Genomic DNA, 22,265 nt, shown 5'->3' with positions numbered 1-22,265 from the left:
TTTTTCTTTTGAGACTGGACCGGAACATATATATAAATGTAATAGATAAGACTTTTGAAAACGTAGCATGAAGTCTGACTTATTTATAATAGCGATTAATGCAGCTATACTTGTAAAAGCCGCCAAGTATTGATGTTTTATAAAACTTCCTGAATTAGTTCTGTTTGACTCAACGCACAGTGAAATGATTGTTTTGAGAATAGGACCGTCACAGGCCAGTTTTTTGTAATTTACAGACTATTGCACAGCTCGGGTCCACAGCATCTGCCACTCAATTTCCGACACGCCCACTTCTGCGTGAAACTAACTGGTGAGGCCGTCAAGTACAATATCTCCCAAATTAGCATCATGTATAACTTCAAAAAAATACACAAACCCGTAATTAAAATAAACATCTTTTTTAACACTACTTATCCTACATTTTGTATTTATAAAATCGCACAATATCAAACACAAACTTAATAATACTTTATATTCCTTATCCTCCCCACCTTTTCATCTATAACCACTTTTCAGCTTATCACCTTATATCATAGTAATCACATTTTTATTATACAAAACTTCATTGCATCTAGTCAAACAAATATGGCAAATATATACAAACCATCCGTTACTCATTATATCCAGCTTATCTTTTTCAGCTCATATATAAAAACATTCTTTCACACTCTAAAACATGCTCAGCTGTTCCTTCCTTGTCAAATGCATAGCATGACCTTTCATACAACTGGTTGTACTTCATACTTGACTTTGTTACTGTAACATTATTCATTATCAGTCTACAGAAACAAATCTTCACATTCCTTAATGCACCCAAATCCTTTTTCCTATCTACAATGTTATTCAATTTCACCTTCTACTCCTTTTCAAGGGTCAGTTTTGTAGTTTATTCATGATGTTTTCATACCAACTTTTTGTTCTTTTTATTACTTCTATTACATGCCTTTTCCACTATTTTTAATTTTATTCATATACTTAGCTTCTATATCAACTTTTTCATCACTTTTATACTCCCTGGATTGTATCAGTTTGTAAATGTGTTCATATTTTGCGCATATTATTTCAGTCATAGCACCTTTTTCATTTTTCTGTAACATTCACTACTCAAAAATAAATGCAATGAGTCACAAAGAATTGCTAGTTTTATTAAATTCTACCCACTCTATCCAGCATACTGTACCTCTTTTTGCAGGACTGATCTTTATTTTTTAAATAACTGTTTGAAAAACTTCTAGTAGATACTTTTCAAGACTTTCCAGAAACATGTATACTTAGTAGCATAGCTTTCCTAACATTACCTAGAATATAAATCACTTTTTTGAAAAGATAAATCATATGATTTCCTTGCAACAATTAAATCATCTGCATCTTTTATTAAGTCATTCCATTGCTTTAGTATAGTCTGTCTCACACCTTAAGTCTAATATTTTAACATCATGTCAAGTAAAATGTATACTATCTGTGTTCTTTATTTCTCCAAATTCAGAACTGTCTTCTGTACTTAATTCTATTCCAGCCAAGCTCAGAAGGAAGGACAAATCATTCATGACAACAATTAAGCATTTGTTTTTAACTATTATAACAGCACAATCTGCATAACAGATCATTATAGGAAATTTCAGTAAGTCCCCACAAATCAAATTTATGTCATAATTATCCCTGGTATCCTTGACATACCCCACATTTAACTTCAATCTTTGCTTAACCAACCATTTAACAAATATCTTTGTACTTGTATTTTAATGAATAACTTTTTAAAAATTATTAATTGTATCTGGAATATCACATTGTTATAAAATATTTCATTATGGGTTATGGCATATGTTATCATATGCCATTTTAATGTTACGTGAAATCAATTTGCCTTCAGTTTGGCTTTGTGCAATTTAATCTATTAATTTTTTAACTATAGCCAAGATAGATCAATTATCCTTTCATTTCATATACTCCACCAGCAATTACTTTTTTTTTATGACATTAAACCTTATTTGAAAAATTATCATTACCGTTTTATAATCAACATTGCACACTGATATGGGTCTCCAGGTACTTAATAGTTTATTATCACCCTCTCTACAAATAGGTCTAATAACACTTCCAAACAAATTTCTCCTGATTTTATGTCTTAATTCATCCACTCACATACCATTCATAAAAATATTTTAGTTCTTCCGTCTTCATGTTTTGTGTGTAATCAATACTATCTTCCCTGGTACAGACTCTGTCTTCCCTCTTTCTATGCTTGTTTGAACTTTCTCAAATATAATTTCTCTGCTCATTATATTCATTGTTTCTTTATAAATGCATTTTAACTCCACTCCCACCAACCATTTACATCACTTATAATCACTTTATGTGATGCATAGTTCATAAAAGGATTCTGCAGCTTTATTTATTTGTTACTTTTCATTAACTATCACACCTTTCTCATTCTGTACTTCTATAAGCATACATCCATTAGCTAACTTTAACAAAATATTATTTTATTAAATTATTAATTTTGCTGTATCATTGCCTTTTCATTATTACCTTGTATAACTTAATCTAATCTATAATATTCTTGCTCATAAATTTCTTTTTAACTTATATGCAACAAACACTGCACATTATTTATTGATTGATTGACTGACTGAGTGATTGATTGACATTTGACTACCAAGAATGTCTGACTGGGCAGAAGCCTATTTTCAGTGAAGACCCAGGAAAAAAGCACAAAATTATTACAAAATATTTAAAAAAGCAACAATATTACAAACTTCAAAAATACAACACAAGCATCTGCAGTTTAAATAATTGTAACAAATTAGACAATATAAAACATTGCTTAAGAACTGATACAAGTTATATGACAATCATTTAATATTTAAAGATTTTCAGACAGTTTGTAGAGAAATTAAAGGCAAGTTGGTCTAATACAAACAGGAATTGCAGTATAAGGTGATGGAAAACAGGCTTATTTTATATTTAGAGATAAATTCAGGGAAGAGAATTTGATAGAAGTAAGGAAGTAAGTGAAAAGGGGAGGGTAAGGAGGTACAAGGAACGAAAATATAGTTGTTCATGTTTGGGGGTATAGCTTAGCCTGGTTTTGAGGAACAACAGAGCCACGTTTTAGCAAAGAAGACTTTCAGAATTGTTTTGAAAGATGGGAGGGAGCTTATTGATCTGAAAGCTATAGATAAGAATTTGTAGGCCTTAGCAACCTTGTACAAGTACAGACAATGTCCAGCAGATCTGATAGGTTTGTAGACATACATGAGTTTTTGTCACTGGATCGCAATGACTGGCTGGGAAATTAGTTGCATAGAATGTTTTTTTAGTGCCGGGCAGGCAGATGGATGCTGGGTAATTTTATAGGTGGTAAAAATATGTGTATTTGTTAGTTTACAGTGGTGGATTCTGAAAGGGTTATTTGCTGCAAATTAACAAGTTTGTTATAGCATTGCTCATGTTTTAATTTTTGGAAAGCCTGGAGACTAGTAAGGATGGGGGCACCATAAAAAAGGGTGGGAGACAGACAAGTAGTGGTAAAAGTAGTTTTAGTTGCATCAGTGAGAATGTGCTGCTGGTGTGGAGAAAGTGATGGCAGTAGTGGTGACATGGTGGATTGCTGTGTTCCATGAGAATTAAATGACGAATTGTTGCTTCTGCGCCTACTATTAGACTCAGTCACTGTTGTTGTACATTTTTCACTTTTTGTTCTATGTTGCTGTGCTTTTCTGTTGTACTTAGAGTTGGAGAAAAGAAATTACATTCAGCTGTACACTTGTATATGGTCTGAATGACAATAAAGTTACTTTTGAACTTTTGAACTTTGAACTTGAACTTATGGCTAATTTAGTGTGCACAATTCACCTAATGCATGAAACCAGAGTATATGTCAAAAACCTATGTGAGCACAGAGAGGACATACAGATGTCACGCAGAAGGCACACCAGCCAAGAACTGAATGAGATAACTTGTTGTTGTAAGGTGACAATGCTACCCACTGCGTCACTGTGCTGCCCAATTGACAAAGACAATGCTAAACAAAACATTTGCTATTAATTATTAGTGCTATTATTTGTGTATTTCAAATGAATTATATGAAATAGAAAAGTAGTTGGAAAACATCCAACAAATAAAAGATACAGTACAGGACCCAAGAAAGACTAATTTAAGGAAGATTAGGAAAGAGAAACTCATGCTACGTGTAGCAATAGGTAAACACATTGCTGTATAATATTGAAAAATACATTAAGGAAGTTAAGTAACTTCTCATTGGAATGGAAGCGTAGAGATTAATAATTATGCAAAAAAAAATAGTTGGTTTATAAGAAAACATATTCAGGTCATAGCTATTATGTAGTAATTAAAAGATGAAAGGGAGATTTGAAAAATGGTGAAAAGAAAGATTGATGTTAGCATCTGATTCATCATGCAAAGAACCTGATGTAATATTATAAAGGTATCAATTGATGACTTCATAAATGCTAAATATGGTGTCTTCTCTGCTGGTCTTTCTCACCTGCCTTCCTGGTATGAATCAAACTCATTAGAACATGCAAAAAAGAATTAGAGCCTCTTCTAACCAGGAGCTGTGCAAGACAGGAGTAATTCACAATGTGTGAACACTGGAGATTGTGGGGTGTACAGAATGTAACTTGTTGCTAGGGCCAGTTGGGCCAGTGTTTCATGGCCAACCAGAGGGGATAAGAAAAAAAAGGAGGGGGGGGATACGTCACTGTGTGCTGTATTACTTATTGTGCATAAATTGTTCATATATAAATACATTTCTTTTCCTAGGAAAACTATTACATCACAGATTCTAAAAAAATGGCATTGCCCAATTAAGGGCATTATGAAAACCCTTTAATTTTTCAAATAAAAGCAGTACATTTTGGGAAAGGTATAGTACAGCATAGTATAGTATGGTTAAGCAATAACCCACTCCTGAATCCTGGATTTCCCCACAGCTGGTGTGGTTGATCATGAGAGTGAAGCATTACTCACACCCAGGAATAGATTATTGCTATTATACAATGACATTATTTAAGAAGGAAAAGAAATATCTTATCTTTCTTAAATAATATATTTGTATAATGTTACTGTAGTGTTCCTTTTTACTTTTCCTGGTTCTTCCATGTTTTCTGATGTACGGTGCATGCATATGAGACTTACATTCCCAAACTTGCACAGTACATCAGTGCTGTTGAATAGACGCAACAGAGAAAAAAGAATCTCAGGTGCTTTTTTTAAAAATTATGAGGCAAAAATGTGGGCATTCTCCAAACATCTTGACAGTTCAGAGTTACAAGTCTGCCAAGACAAATCAGAAATACAAGGAAAATCAGGTATGTTTCTGATTCTTTAGTTTTACAGAACATAACAGATTTTTCTTGTAGTCGATCTGCCTTATATCTATATAAATGTCTGGTAGCTTAATGGTTACTTCAATGGTCAGACTTTTTTTTTTTATTGATATAGGGATAGGAGGTTGGCATAATGGCTAAAGTATTAACCTTATAGACACAAGGTGCAGGGTTTGATTCTGACATGGGGTAATTAGCTAGGCTTATAATAACCTACATGGGCAGTTAGCCTAGTACTAATCTATGAACCTATCACATATAGGGTATATTTACAATGGACATGTTGGTTAGGCTGATCAATCAGCAAACACATTTTTTAATACTAATGAAAAGTCATTGTATAACATAGTAGAGTATAAGGTAGTATAGTGATTTGTCTCAGGTCCCCTTCAGTAAACACATCACAGCAAATGATGTTTGACAACCTTCATTAAACTTCCATAAACATAACTTTATTGACCAATATTATTTATTAATCACAGCATAAACATCCATAAAACTGTTAACTAGGGCAGCTTGGCCTCGCTCACACTGACCAAATAAGCAGCATCCTTACCTCCTACTCACTTATTTTACTTATCAAGCAGTGTTCTCTCACCTTCACTTCTCACTTATTGAATTAAACATCCAACCAAATAAGCAGTATCCTTACTTCCTCTTGCTTACTTTTACTTAGCAAGCAGCGTCCAACCACTCACTTTCCTTTCCCAACTCAATGAAATAAACACCCAACACCAGAGGGGGGGACAGAAGAGGGAAAACCTGCCCCTCTTCTCTGCCTACACAAACTTATAAAATAACTGCACGATCCCCATTGTTCCAAAAAACAGGGAGGGAGGGCAGGTAGCAAGTTCTTACCCAGTTACACTTGCATAAAACCCATTAAGCCCTTCCCTACCCTTACCTCATTTCGTCCCAGTTATCCAGCATTCCCATTGAACCCTTTCACCCCCCCCCCCAAGTAGCTTTCTTCCCCAAGTCTCTTATTTCTCATCACTATTTCTACCTAACTCTCACCTGAAGCTGTACCTGGACAAATTGTTTTGTTACCAAACCTCATTTGTCCCAGTCCCCTTCAATAAACACATTACACCAAATGATGTTTGACGACCTTTATTAAACTTCCATAAATATAACTTTATTGACCACTATTATTTATTAATCAGAGCAAAAATATCCATATAACGGTTATTAATCACAACATAAACATCCATGTAACTATTAACTAGGGCACCATGACCTCACTCACCCTGACCAATCACAGCATAAACATCCATATAACTTAACTAGGCCAGCGTGACCTCGCTCACCCTGGCTAAATAAGCAGCATCCTTGCCTCTGCTCACTTATTCTACTTATCCAACAGTGTCCCATCGCTCACTACATTTTCTACTGTTTGAATTAAACATCCAACCAAATAAGCAGTGCGCTTATCTACACTCGCTTGTTTTTACTTATCAAGCAGCATCCAGCTGCTCAGTTTCCTTTCCCAAGTCATTGAAATGAACATCCAAGACCAGAGGGGGAACAGAAGAAGGACAAGCCTGCCCCTCTTATCTGCCCACCAGCCTAACCAGGCTACTTTCCCACCTTCATACCAAAACTTCAAAAAAAACCTTCCAAAACAGACCTAATCATATGTGGAAAAGGGTGAAGTCATCATTCAGTGTATTCCATCCTCTCTGAACTAAACTAGATGCCTGTCATTAACCTCCCAAAGCCCTATCATATAAATATCCAAAGAAGCCAGTTAACTAAGCAGTTGAAATTAAACCAATGATCCCTCTCCAACACCAATGTAATACCCATATCCTTGTATAACTTCTGTAAATCAAACATATCCTCACTTATCCTAACTACAAGTGCTAACTTTGCAATTATTCCCATGTCATTACCTGCCAAATGCACCACCAGAACACTAGAAAGCCCAATGTCATCTGAAACAAGTAAGCCCAATTGCTTGCCATCTTGCCTAACTGCAGCGTCATTTTGTCACCCAAAGGCTATAATAATGACCAAAATAAAATTTTCTTTTTTAAATGATCAATTTAATAGTAATCCAGCCACTGTACCCACTATTTATTATAAGAAAAAAAAAATCTGATGACTAAGATAGTATTTGCTGACCAGCAAACCACTGTCTCAATGATTTCAATACATCCATAAAGCAAATACCTCGCCCTATATTGTAACCCAGTGAACCTCAATTTACCAGCGCCAACCCTTGCAACAAAAACTTATCTTGTCAATAGCCATAGTTTTTTTGGTCTTCACACTATCAAACCTACCTCAAGCCCTCAAACATATGAACCACCGTCCAAAATGTAATAGTCACATACCCTGTCACCTGTGCAAATATACTAATCAGATCTAAATCCACCTTGACTAACTCAACTTCCTTACCTTGTTCCCCAAGCCTAAACACAATTTAGTGGCTTGCAATACCCTGCCATACACCTTCCTATCAACGGCTGTCCCCAAATCCTGTACCACATCGGATCATTCCAAGCCAACCTGGCACACCTCACCTGACAGCACCAGGGCTCATACCACTGCCCTATTGTCCAAATGAAAATTAACCATTTTCCAATCAACTTCTCTTACTAAACCTTCAGTGGTAGACAAACTGAAACTAACTTCAACAGTAATATCCCTCTTCCAAATGTCCTTCTATCTTGTACATCCCTCCTCCAAATATCCAATGAGCCAAAAAATATTCCCCCCAAAATATGCAAAATTTAGGAGCCCAAATACCTCCATGCCATCCTTAATCCACATCCACTAGCAACCCCAGAAACACAATGCCTTGCTTGGACCTTCAAACTTCTACTTACACAATGGAACCCATTTCCTCACATGTCCCCATTACGCATGCATACCTTGCAATGCTCTGTCAAACCATTCCGCCCGCTCACTGCTGCCAAATCCAATGATGAACAGTGTTAAGTTCTCAAAGTAGCACAGGCCATTGCGCAACCTATCTGTATACACACTGACTCTGATGTGCTATAATGAGCGCCTAATAAAATAGGATTTCCTGTGACCTCATTGTGCACCAATACAGCAGTCAGAACATCCACCACAGCAGAATCCATCACCTTTTGAGCCCACTTCTTTCAGGCCACTGACTGATGCCCACCACTCTGTGCTTCCCCATCTGCATAAAAAAGACTGTAAATTCTTTTCACACACATAAATCAAACTTCTTAATGGCAACTTTTCCTATCTGATAAAAGTTCATGTTCCTTGAAGCTCCACATCGAAAAAGTCCATCACACATTCTGTGTTAACAATTTAAATGATATCAATGGTAAGTAGAACTGAATCTGTATTTCATTAAAAGGCCTATTCTATAAATAAAATTATCAACTTTTAATCATCCTATGAGCTTCCTAGTTAAAGTTGTCAGGGAGCCATTAAAAGTGCTCAACCTTTTACCCATTTGTACCACATTATAAGTGGTAGCATTCCTCATTTTGGAGATTAGGTGAGATTATAACTAAGGGTAAAGAAGATTAAACCATTCCATACTTCTGCCCATACAAGAGATTACAGAGCCTGTGATAACACCCGTGTTAAAGAGGAGCCTTTAACTAACATAACCCCCCATAACATTACCAAACTTACAGCAAGTTTAAGATGAAAAGTGTGCATGAATTAGTGCCACAGAAAAGGCACCATCTTCACTCAACCACTCATTTTCACAAGACAAATACATGCAAACCACACTTTTACAGCATCCCTTTACTTACCACTTCAGCACTCTGAAAAGGCACCATACTTAGCATTATGTGCATCAAAAACACTTTGCCTGTAAACTTCTTGGGAAACAAATTAATGCAAAATGATACAACTAACCTAGATTGTGACCATGAGGGTGAATGAATCCAAACACGCTAGTCAACAAAAGAGATATTTGCAAAAATCACAACCCCCACCACCCAGAAACTGCCTGCTGATGCCACTTTTGACACGTCTCCAACAAGCACTCCCCCAAATTTAAAAGCAATGTTAAAAGTGAAACCTATCTATGTTCTCCTGCTAACACTTGCTTGCCCTCAACCTCTCAGAGAAAGTGATGGAAAAATGAAATACTCCATCCTTCTCATAGGTCATTTTAAGTTAACTACCTTGTAGGGATGCTGTCAGAATTATTGTTTACCAATTCAGCCCCTTTCTACATACCGTGTCTGCAACCCTCCCCATTACCCCCAATAAAAGATGGGAATTAAACCCTTTACCTTATGTCTATGAGGCACACACACTATCACATCACTATGCCCCCTTTATGTCTACATAAAGCTAGCTTTCAGATTTAGGAGCTCAAAAATTGAATACCCTCCAAAGTTTAAAGAACAGGCCAAAATTTTGAGATAAAATCTGTCCGTTCTGCCACATCTAGGTATATGTAATGTCCACTTACAGCAAATACCAGTAAAAGTGCATGTAAGCCATACCTCTCAACCTCCTAGAGCAATGCATCTGGACAAAGCCATATGTCATACCTCTCAACTTCCTAGAGCAAAACATCTGGAAAAATCCATAAATAAAAGTGGGACAAAAGGCCAAAAAACTATTTTTTTTTTAATATTTCTCTTACAAGCCTATTTTTTTAAATATTTCTCTTACAAGCCTAGAAAGTTAACAGTAAAAAAAGAGATAGAGCTCACAGATAAAGGTTGAAAAAGTAAAATCCAATGTAGAGAATATAAGCAGTCCAACACTCCAACCACCACACAAAGGGATGCAAAAAATAAAGTTTAAGGAGGTAAGGGCTTTCACTACAACTGTAGCTTCATCAGACAATTGTTAAAAAAATGCCAAAAACATTTTAAACAGTCAGACAGTGATGTCAGAAAGCATTAACCAATCAACATTCACATAAAATGTTTAAAATGTTTTTTGGATTTGTTGGATTTCTGGACTGCTTAAAACCTAGAAAGTTTGCATTAACATGAATTTTGTGAAGAGTAGGAAATCTGTCATCATTTGCAACTTCAAGATTTAATGATTTGACAGTAATTTGCCAGATAACCACACTTTTATGAAAATGAACCAAAATATAAGGCCAGTTCTGGAGAGTCTGCAAAAATCTGTACAGCTGAAAAGTATGCTCTCATCCACTTAGAGCAAAAATTCTGGACAAATCCATAAACAGCAGAGGGACAAAGGCCCAAAATAGAGTCAACCCCTAAATACTGGTCCTTTAAACTTTGTTTGTGTCTTTTGGCTTTTCCCGGTTAGGGGTCGCCACAGCGGAACTCCGGTTCGCTAATGATTGGCAGTTGATTTTTACGTACCGGCTTGCCAGGCCTGACGCACAACCTTCAATGAAGGTACGCCCATTCATGCATGTCTCCACGCAGAAGACGCTCTAGCTGAGAATCGAACCAGACAGCGTCTTACTGTGAGGCCACAACGCTACCGCAGCACCACCATAATAAAGTGAATAACTCAGACTTAATAAATGAAAACATAGCCTTATGGTTTCAGACTACAATTTTATTTGTACCAGCTACATTACTTACAAGTACTTTTCTTAATAAGTCACAAACCAGCCATGTTGTTTTGTAATGCATATGACATGGCTAATATTTGAAAGTTAGAATTTTAATTAAAAAAAATCAAATCACAAACAATTTCCTGTTAATGTTATAACTAGTAGCATATAGGCAAATATAAAAATGGCCATGACTTTTCTCCAAAAAAAAAAAAAAAATAGAATTCTGCTAGAGAACTGATCATTAAACTGAATGCACAGTTTACAACCTGCGTGCTTATTAATTTCATCATTTTTTGGTCATTCATCATCCTAAATATGATTATATTTAGTCTGAATTGAAAGATGACATGTCATCTCTTTTCACAAATTTTAATGTGTCTATCTCCGAATGAAAATTTATTCCATTTTATTAAGCTTAATTTGCACTTCATTTAATGATTGTTCATTTTTAACACATCTGTCTCTACCAATATACCTTCATTAATGGCTGGCATTTGCATAGATGGGTTCCACAAGAGCACTATTTCAGTCCTTTATTCTTACTGGTATGTGTCTGAGGATATATTTGCAATATGCAGTTACTGGAATGCTTACACAGATTCAACACCACCGACAAATTTAAATACAAAAATCACCGAAGCATTTTTACAATTGATTTAATTGATAATTGAATAGACAATTTCATATAGATGCCCACTAGAATAGTTAGCCTGAATAAGTGTTAGAAGCTGTATAATAAACACATTTTCGACAACCATCAACAACATGCATGTATAGTCCTAGATAAGGCCCACTTAATTATGCATACAGCGAATTTCTGTCAAAATCCACACTTGAATCAAGAGCTTGCAATTAATCCAAATTACCTGCAAATTGCTATTCTTATTGCAAAAGCAACCATAACTTTAGTAGACAATTATTGAGCCAGTCAGTCAATGTGTTGTCCATATGTGTAAATCTAGCTGTAAGAATTCCATTAGTCGCACTCTCACTACTCTTAACAGGCTGTAGAAGGTTAATTTTCATGTGAGGGGTCATGTGCTGTCATCCCGTCCCCCCTTTAAATAACCACACAAAACACATAAAGCCATTTGACGACTTTTATTAAACTCTATTGTACAATGAACTTATATACATAAAAACAACATTAGTTATCTTCCTCAGCAACGATGATCTCAGGGCAGTGTCACTACTCACCCTGGACAAATTTACCTCAGGGCAGCGTACCTACTCACCATGCTACCTCCTCCACTGGGGCAGCGTAACTACTCACCCCACACATAAAGAGGCAGTGTACCTACTCACCTCACCTCCAGACAAAACCATTAACCAATAACCACCTTCTATAGAGAGGGAACAGAAGAGCACAATTCTGTTCCTCTTCTCCACCTCAAATTGCCCACATCTTCCATCCATATCCAAAAAGGGAGGGTGGGAGGGCCACCAACTCATGCCAAATGTGCCTACTTCCTTTAATCCCTAACACTTAATCCTGCCACAAGTCCCTCCTTCCCCTACCTCACTTCCTTTCACCTCTCCCTTTCTCTTTAACCCTTTCACCACCACAATCCCACTATCCTATCCAACTACAAATCCTCACATTAATTCCTACTTCTATAACCTCCCCACACCCCTTTACCTTATTCGTGGGACATGGACAACTTAGTTTGTTCCAAACTACATTTGTCCCATTCCCCCTTTAAGTAACCATACCAAACATATAAAGCCATTTGATGACCTTTATTAAACTATTGTACAATGAACTCATACACACAAAATCAACATTAGTTATCTTCCTCAGCAATGATGTTCTCAGGGCAGCGTCACTACTCACCCTGGACGAATATACCTCAGGGCAGCATACCTACTAACCCTGATACCTCCTCCACTGGGGCAGCGTACCTACTCAACCCACACATAAAGAGGCAGCGTACCTACTCACCTCACCTCTAGACCAAACCATTAACCAATAACCATCTTCTTTAGAGGGGGAACAGAAGAGGACAATCCTGTCCCTCTTCTCCACCACCAGCCTGGTCCCCAGGCTGTTCCCCCTCCTAAAACTAGCCGCAATCATACCCTCTAAAAAGAGCTTCAAATGCAAATTAAAAAGATCCAATTCTACATCATTAACGGGTACTCCATCCGTTCAGTACCAAGACTCCTCTCAATCCCCAAAATCTCTAAATCTCTATGCTCAATGGTATGCATCCCCAAAATTCTTAACTGCCTAGCCAGTCTTTGTTTGACACACCTTCTGACCCTTTCAATCACCCTATAACTATACGCACTCCTCCAACACAAACGAGCAACCAACTCTGACCACACAATTTCCATACCCGTGTACAATGCCTGTAATCTCATCAAATCCTGAAGAATAATATCCACTAATTGCTTTTTGGAACAAATGCCCAAGTCATTGCTCCCCAAATGAATGACAAATATGCAAGGACACCCCAGCTTCAATTTAGCCTTCTCAAATTCATGCAACAACCCATCCCACCTAAGACCCCTAACCCCATGCCAAGTCACTGACCACCCTAAATGTGATAAACCCAAATATTTCCCATCATCCCTAACTAAAGCACGCTTCTCTGCCCAGTGGATATACGAATGTCCCAAGATGATAATGTGCTTCCCTAAAAGAAAAGAAGAGAAACTTAATAATCAGGCCACAACTTATCTAATACATGACAAAAATGCATTTGAAGACCACCTCCCCACTCTCTCAATCAATTCAATGGAACTACCTTCTCTTGCTAAATCTGAAGCCCTACCAATCCTGAACGAGTGAGCTGCAAACCTCTCCACCAGAAGTCACATGCAATGTAAAACCCTCCTCACCAAACTTATGAATCTACTACTCGACACCACCTTCCCATCAACTGAACAAAAAATTAACTGATCCACACTACCGTTCCGCCTCTTCATGAATTCTTTAGCCCACATTACTGGACAAAGGCAAGGATCCCTGTCAGGTTTTAGCACCACCAAACATCCCCTACCCAATTGATCTGCCTTACTCCTCCTTAATGCAATAGTAACCTCACCCTCCCCTATAATGATATCCTTTCAATATAATGAGCCTAACAACTCCAAAATACGAAAAGCGCCAAAATATAACCATTTACATAATGTGCCCCACATGAAGTAATCCGAAGACTCCCCCTCTTGTAACAGACCTAACCCTCTCAACAAAACTTTCAATATAACCCTCGTGAGTGGCCATTGAATATCCCTACATTCCACCACCACTCTCCCCCAACCCCTCAACATACACCCTAATGTCCAAGACATAGTGAAATCTTGCAACCTCGCTACCTTAGTGAAAATGCTAATTGCAGCCAAATCCACCTTAACTGTCTGCATAGCCTTGCTTAGCCCCCAAGCATGAGTTACATATCTCTATAGAAATTCATCTGACCATACACCTTCCTCTTCTGGCAGTTGCATAATAAACTGATTAAAATCAGAAAGAGCCCTACCATATGCCTTCCTCATAGAATGGGCCCAGGAATGCTGTACCAACCACCTGGCTACATTGACCTAAGTTTCCACACCTCCTCTGGCAGGGTTTCTGGCACTTTATCTGCCCATGGAACCAACCCTTGAAACCTGCAAAACTGAAATTGGGACAAGCTATCAGCAATCTCATTCCTTACGCCAGGCACATGCACTCCTGTAAAGGAAAAATTTATTAAGAGGCTCTGCAAAACCAAATTACATAATACCAACAAACACAAACCCAACTTAGCCATCTTCTTTTGTAATACCCTCACTACAGCCATATTGTCAGAGTGAAAAACTACACGTTTGTCCATCAAATGCTTCTTCCACACCACAGAAGCTGCCCGTATAGGCATCAACTCTAGAAAAGCCACATCCTGCTTCCATACCTCCTTCCAATCCCGCAGCCATTCAGCCGCAAACCACCAGCCCCCAAAATAGGCCCCCATACCACCACCCCCAGCTACATCCATAAACAACTGAAGTTCCTCCTGCCCTACACATTCTGACTGCCAAAAAGATATCCCGTTAAATTGTTGCAAAAACCCATCCTACAGCACCAAGTCCTCCCACACCAGTTGGGTCACCCTAATCCAATGGTGTTTACTCTGACCCCCTTTCAACAAATACGCCACTGACCTACAAAAGGCTCACCCTGGGTGCACCGCTTGACAGGCAAAATTCAAAAGCCCCAGCAACTCCATAACTGAACGAATGTGAATCTTATCCTTATACAACACCAAAAGTATAGCCGACCTAAGCTTCTCTATTTTATCCTTGAGTAGGCAAAATATTCCCCACTCTGCGTCAACTGTTAGTCCCAGAAATTCTAATGCTCTTGCCAGACCCTCCATCTTATGCTGAGCCAATGGTACTCCTAACTCTTCACACATAATCTTAAACTCCCGCAATTCTTCCTGTACTCCTACCCTTCCTTCGCCCACCAACAGAAAATCATCTAAATAATGCACTGCCTTTTGAGTTCCCCCTCTTTGCTGCCAAATCCAATGCAATACTGTACTGAACTTCTCAAAAGTCGCACATGCCACTGAACAACCCATAGGTATAGTTTTATCGAATTAGTACTTATCACCTACCTGCATCCCCTGTAGTGGCCAGTCTTCACTCCTAATAGGTAACAATCGAAAAGCCAACTCAATGTGAACCTTAACCAGCCATGGCTCCCGAAATTCCCTAATCACTTTCACCACATCATCTAAGGAAGCATAATGCACCCTAAACTCCTCCTCTGCAATAACATCATTTACTGAATTCCCTTCCAGATATGACAAGTGATGTATCAATCTGAATTCCCCAGCCCGTTTCTTCTGCACCAACCCCAAAGGTGACACCCTGTAAGTACTGAAAGGTGGACTGTCAAAAGGACCCAATAACCACCTCGCTTGACACTCCTTCTCCACTAAAACCTCCAAGATGTCCTCTTTATCTTGAACAGATCACAGATTCTTGCAACCCCCCACCCCCTCTCATGGTGGACTTTATAGGAAACTCCACCTGAAATCCTTGTATTATCTCATTTTTGATGGCCAGACCTGGAAACCAATGAAGCATACCACGGAGAACCTCCACCTTAATGGGGAATGGCACCCCTTCCTCTATTGCCTCTAAAGAACCTGAGTCCAAATCCCTTGGACCCTCAAAAATTACCCCTACCCCGGACCAGTTGAAAGCCTTGCGAGCCACCAAATCCACCCTCATGACCCGTAACATTGGAGTTCCAGGTGGACAGGTCTTGTCGACCACAACCAACGGCCAAATGACTCCCTCCACATTTTGAGCAAACATGTGCAAATTTGCACCCCACCCATGAACAGGAACCACTATTAAAAGACCAACACACACCCGTTGCTTCCGCCCCACTCACCCTTCTGTTAAAGCCACCGTAACTAACAATCATCGTAACCAGCCATATATCTGGATGATGCACCTCCCAATGGAGTTACAGCCTTCCATTTGCATAAACGCTGATTGTACCAAAGCCACGCATTACCCAGCCTTAACCATTGTGCCTCATGAATGGTAAGGAAATAGCCTAGATGCAGCAGGGCCAAAGACCCATCCTTCTCCAGCTGCACTGCCATAAAACAAATAAAGCCAACTACCCAATTATCCCATGTCCTAGGGTGAAGCTTACCTACCCTCTGTCTTCCCAATGCTGCTAAAGCCGCCAACAAGTCCATGCTATTAGAGGGCTCTGCCTCCACTAGCCATTGGACCCCATCCGCAATGATCAGCTCAAACAAATCCACATACTCTCCTTTCCAAATTTTTTCCTTAACCGAGCCCGGAATGTGCGGAGTCAGGAAAACCGCTCCTGTTGGGTAGCCAACCAGTCCCCCGGCCACAGCCCAAAGTCAGAGCCTACCTCTGAGTCCAAGACCAAACTGTCCCCGGAACCAACTGCCACCCCCTGTCGCATCTCCAACAGGATACCTGGCACCCTGTGCTAGTTGCCTCTGAGCGTCCTCTATCACTTGCAAACCTCCCACAAGGTCCCCAACTGGCAAGTCTTCATCATCCCTCCCCCCACTACAATCCTCAACTCCTAGCTCCCCAGACAATACTAGCATAGTAAAACCATTACCTGCACCTTCATCTTGAGATGGACTGGGAACCGGTGTATCCACTGCCACTGCCTGTTGCCTTTTCCCTTGAGCTGGTGCACTGCCTCTTCCAAGCCAGAGTCTGTTCTGGGTCCTGTACCACCTTGGATGTTGCCGCAGCCTGGAACAACTCTTACGCTTGGGCCACAGTAGCTTGCCATCACTGTCTTAGTTCTGGTAAATTAGCTATCTGTAAAGAAGAAACACAATGTTAAAACTGTTCTACAAACCTGACTACCTTACTCCCCCCCAACCCCTATAATGTTGCTTGCCATACGCCCTACCACACTCTGCCAACTCGCCTAATTACCTATACTCTGCAGACGAAAACCACCCCTTGCATAGCTTACCTGCTAATCATACAGTGTAATCACTAACTAATGCACTTATATTTCCTTCATACATTAAAATATGCTCCTGCCTGGCACACACTTCACCTTTCAGCTGCACACCCATTCAGCCGCACACTTCCCTACAGCTACCAATCCCTTTCCTATCACTAGAATATCACCACCTGTCTATATATATATAAAAAAAAAGACTGTGCATCTATCTTCTACCTACATACCAGCCACACAAATACTAGCACCATTCAACCACCATCGAGCCTGTAACCCTTGCCTTTTTCTCCCGGATCAACAATCCTTATCCCCATGAGAGGTAACGGCCAAGAACACAAGAGCACATGCGCAAACCGGCGCCCGGACCCAACAGCTGCAAAAACAACAGCGGCTGCCCACGAAACCGCCAGGGAGAATGAAAAGGATTCCCCACCACTGAAGAAAGACCACGGGGACAACAGCCACATCAACAATGGTCGCGACCATCAGTGAGCATGCGCGCGGAAAACCGAGGAATGATACCGGGGACCATTAAAAAGTCACAGAAGTCCATGAACCCACCAGGGAGCAAAAGAGGATCATCCAGCTACTATCCCCAATGTTAATGAGACTAGATTATGGTGATGGACCCCCACAGTCAACCACAACCACTGCGGAGAACACTTTTTTTTTTGTTTTGCATTGGATTACCAGGCCCACCCACATGGATACTAACCGACAACATTGCCCAAACGAGAAGGAGGCAACGGCAGGTATGGCCTACCCACATGGATACTACCAGACTGATTGGCCCAACTGGTAATGAGGCCCGACGGGCCCCATGAATCCCCCAGAGACCCGGACGACAGGGAGTAACCTCAGCGGCATTGGATGACCACAAACACCCCAACCACTGTGACCGGCCCTTCCACCCAACTGGAGCCACCACCGGACCACCAGCAAGTACCTCAACAACCACTAAACAAACGGAGACACCCCATGACACCAGGAAATGCACACCACAACACCAGGCCTACCGGACCCCCAGAGAATCACACTAGCACCCAGGTAAGCCAAGCATCACACTCACACAGCCACTACCCCCCAACCATTCACCCACACGCACTCTCCTCTCAATAATCTTTTCACTCTTCCATGCCAGTAAGTCCTGTCCTCCAACCTATGTTCCCAAACTCCATCCCCACATTAAATTAATTACTATAGAGAAACACCAAAAGGGAGAGGAGGGAACAAACCCGATTAATCTAACCCCTTCTTTCCCTACCATCCAAGGCCTAACTGCATCCACAATACCTACAGGTCATCTGCACGTAAGTTAGTTGTTACTGTACCACCAGCTCACACCAAATGTGCCTACTTCCTTTAATCCCTAACACTTAATCCTTCCACAAGCCCCTCCTTCCCCTACCTCACTTCCTTTCACCTCTCCCTTTCTCTCTAACCCTTTCACCACCACAATCCCACTATCCTATCCAACTACAATTACTCACATTAATTCCTACCTCTATACCCTCCCCACACTCCTTTACCCTTATTCATGGGACCGGGACAGCTTAATTTGTTCTAAACTACATTTGTGTTTAGTTTTTGGTTTCTTTAGTTTCTCTTTTTTTTTTCTCTCCTTGTTCCGTCAACCTTCATAGGAAGATTTAATGCTGAAAATGAGACAATTTGGTCCATATACACCTTCATGCAATATTTGATTTCTCTTTAATTATCCCATTCAAAACTCTTTTTCATCTGAATTCTTCTGTATGCCCTGCACTGTGGCATGGAATTTAAATACAGAATAACATTTATAGTGCTCAACAGTCTATGCAACAAGATGGCTGCCAAGTTAGCCACAGAAAAAATGGCAAAGCACCCAGCAAGCATCTGGATTACAGGGCTAGTGCAGGCCTTCTACCAATTACATGTATATGGTAAGCAGAATTTACCAAAAAAGAAAAAAAAAAACACTATGGATTATGGGTTCAGGAAAGGAAGTTTACACGTGCCCATTACATTAACTATGCAAGTGATACCTGAGCATCCAAAACAATAGTTCTAAGGTAAAAGTACACAGCAACAGAAGCTTGTCTGCTCATTATAAACATAGTACTATATATATATATATATATATATATATATATATATATATATATATATATATATATATATATATATATATATATATATATATATATACATATATATATATATATATATATAGGTCGACTTCTCTTCATTGAAAGTACATCACTTCGAAAAAGAGAAGTAGGCTTAAATGAAAGTGCACTTCTACGAGAAACGGTTCAACGATATGTTAAGGAACACTGAAATGCTGAAGCACATAACAGTGGAGAAAAGGGAGTTTACCTGTTCCCCCACTGTAGTGCGATCTCGGAGTTGGTATATTTAAGTAGGGGGATGTGAGGGGCACAGCCCCTCCACATGTGGGGTGCATGGGAGCTTGCCCCCCTGCAAAAACATGGTTTTGGTGTTCCTGGTCTGTTCATTGAAACGTTCTTCACAAAAGTGCATGTTTGGTTAAGTGCAATTTCACGTAAGTGTGGGTCTACTGTTTTTCGAAGAAGTGTTCTTTTGATGAAGTAAAGTAGATCCATTTTCATATATATATATATATATATATATATATATATATATATATATATATATATATATATATATATATATATATACATATATACACATATAGATACATGTATATATATATATATATATATATATATATATATATATATATATATATATATATATATATATATATATATATATATATATATATATATATATATATATATATATATATTTATATATATATATATATATATATACACATATATATATATATATATATTTATATATATATATATATATATACATATATACACATACACAGATCGAGAGAGGGTCAGATGTACACACATGCACACGGCACGCGCTCACACTCACACACACACACACTCACTCACAAAAAACACTATTGCCACATTTATATTTTATGAAAAATTCTAGTAGTATGTAATTTTACTATGAAGTGCAGTGTATCTGCAAACACAGCAGAATCACCTGTGTATAGCCCATAGGTAAATGTGCTTCTGCATTAGGACATGCAACAAAACCTAAATGCAATCACCTACTACTATCGTCTGGTGACATTCTCCTACTTGATATATGTGTCGCCCATCCCGCCCACAACACAAGATGTAGAACAGAACAGACATGAAACACCCTTGAGTAGATGTAAGAAGGTAATGATCAAAAGTATTACAGAGGCTACATAGTAAACCTCCCCTACAGTGATCCCTGCATATGTGACAAAATCTGCATGTGAACAATTTGGCTGACAGGGTCCACCATTTGCCTGCCCCAACAATGGGAGAGCCACTGTGAGATGCTTACTATCACTTTCATGTGCCTGGTTCTTCCATCACCTGAGCAGCTACTCAAAATTGGCACGTCTTGGTCATATTAAGGCCTACTTCATTCTCCACACAGAGTTGGGCAATACTATACATACTATTAAGAATTGTTTTATGCTACAATTATCATCACGTATGATTGAAGATCATGCAATGACTGAATGTGTAATAATTTTAACGTCCTCCTTATTAGAGGTGGTGATTTGTCATGATTAAATCTATATACTGCAACTCAGAAAATTGTAAATAGAATTGGACCATATTTTCATTCATAGACGATAGCTACAATATTGTTAAATTACTATAATAAGTGGTGAGTTGCGGGGATCTGTATCAAACTAATATCCTGCTACCCTCATTATCATTTCAGTGGTCTGTGAGATCCCAGCACAGAATTCTAAGAAGTATGATTTTTACCCACATTTAGAAGAGTTTATAAAACTTTGCAGCATAGCTTACTGACATACAGATAACATATCTGTCACCTGATGTCTTGCTATATTAATTTCCTGCAGGACTATTATATGTGTCTGTGATTTCTGCAGAAATGTTGTGTTATGGCATTTTGCAAGTTAATCTATTCCCCTATTAATAAGGGAGAACAACTGAACTGATATGTACTTCTGACGTTAAAGCAGTGTTCGGAACTTCACCTCACCATATCCAAAAATAAAAACTGGTGAAGCCTGCATATACTTAACCCATATTATAGGTAAGCTGTTGTTTCATAAATTTCTTATAACTGCCATGGTTAAATGCTGAACCCCAAAGTCCTGTAAATTGTACTTTGAATGCAAGTCTGATCTCAATATGATCAATATGTTAGGGCTGCTGTAGGCTGTTCTGTGGTGGATAATAAAAAAATCTCCATGTGCAGGGCTGATTCTTGATCTAAAGACTAAAGGATCAGGGCTGAGTTTTCTTGTTTTTGCATCCTTAGTTGGTGCAGTGACATGTTTATTTTTTTTTCACAGGGTGAAATATGACTGAGCTGCCATTTTCCTTTTTGGTCTGAATTAGATGCGATTGGTTGGGGTTTTATCACCTCTTTTTCATCTTGATGGGATAATATTTCCATATCTGAGGGTTCCTATTGCTGAGCATTTCAAGCTTATTTCATGATAGTATGTAAAATTAATGACTGAACACTCTTATGGGGTGGGGATTCTGGGCTGTCCATGACTTGTAGAGTAAGTCTAGGTATGCAAAGGTTTGTTTGTTCAGCATAGTATTGCCACATGTTTACTGATTGATTTAAACAGAAAGATCTGCTGCTGTCTGATTGTAGATTTTATTCTGTACTTTTTTATAGCAGTAGGATTTTCTTTTGTGTAAGGATTTTAATTGCTTTATAAGAAGGATATTTCTTATTGACGTCAGACTTTCAGACATTTTGTACATACCCTACTATTTGCCGTATAATGTATCTGGTATTTTCTTTTTGAATGTGAACTATTCCTTTTAACATTTTAAATAGAGGATGTTTAAGGGAAAGTCAACATGCAGGTAGGGGT

The sequence above is a fragment of the Protopterus annectens genome, chromosome 6.part0 (assembly GCF_019279795.1).
Source record: "Protopterus annectens isolate FY-2018-M chromosome 6.part0, PAN1.0, whole genome shotgun sequence".
Taxonomy (NCBI): Eukaryota; Metazoa; Chordata; order Ceratodontiformes; family Protopteridae; genus Protopterus; species Protopterus annectens.
This window is presented reverse-complemented; position numbering follows the sequence as displayed.